General features: G+C 60.7%; 1 long non-coding RNA gene across 1 annotated transcript; it reads right to left on the bottom strand.

Annotated features, from left to right (window-relative positions):
• Positions 1–38: 38 nt before the first annotated feature.
• Positions 39–437, bottom strand: LOC116217715. The gene is made up of 3 exons (XR_004162396.1): positions 359–437; positions 192–263; positions 39–92 (listed from the first exon to the last, which is right to left on the bottom strand). It is a non-coding gene; the product is annotated as an uncharacterized LOC116217715 (long non-coding RNA).
• Positions 438–478: the final 41 nt, after the last annotated feature.

Here is a 478-nt window from a genome sequence, read left to right as displayed (position 1 = left end):
TGTGTACAGACCACCAACTCACCATCAATCCAGGTGTGGGAAGTGGTCCATTTGCAGATCGTCAGCAAGACTGCTGGTGCTGGGTCTCTCTTCTGGAAAACAGAAGCAATCCCCCAGTGGGGCAATGCCAGCTTTCCCAGAGCCACTCAGCGCAGACAGCCCCCCGGCAGCTGCGCTGCTCCCAAACTCACCGTTGTTGATCCACGCGAGCAGCTCATCCATGTCTTCGGTGTCGTCCAGGATGCCTGTGTTGGCCGTCACTTCTGGAAAAGGCAGAAAATCCCCAGAGGGGCACTGCCAGCTTTCCCGCGCCCACTCGGTGCCCACCCCCCGCCAGCTGTGCTGCCCCCAAACTCACCCTCGTCGATCCAGGTCAGGAGCTCTTCGATGTCCTCCGCGACGTCCTCCGGGGTGTCCGCGCTCGTTGTCACTGCTGGACAAAGCAAGACCACTCCCCAGGTGGGGCAACGCCAGCTTT

This window comes from Meleagris gallopavo, unplaced genomic scaffold (assembly GCF_000146605.3).
Source record: "Meleagris gallopavo isolate NT-WF06-2002-E0010 breed Aviagen turkey brand Nicholas breeding stock unplaced genomic scaffold, Turkey_5.1 ChrUn_random_7180001902984, whole genome shotgun sequence".
In the NCBI taxonomy this organism is placed as follows: Eukaryota; Metazoa; Chordata; class Aves; order Galliformes; family Phasianidae; genus Meleagris; species Meleagris gallopavo.
Note: the sequence above shows the minus strand (reverse complement) of the source record. Positions and strands in the feature narration are given on the sequence as shown.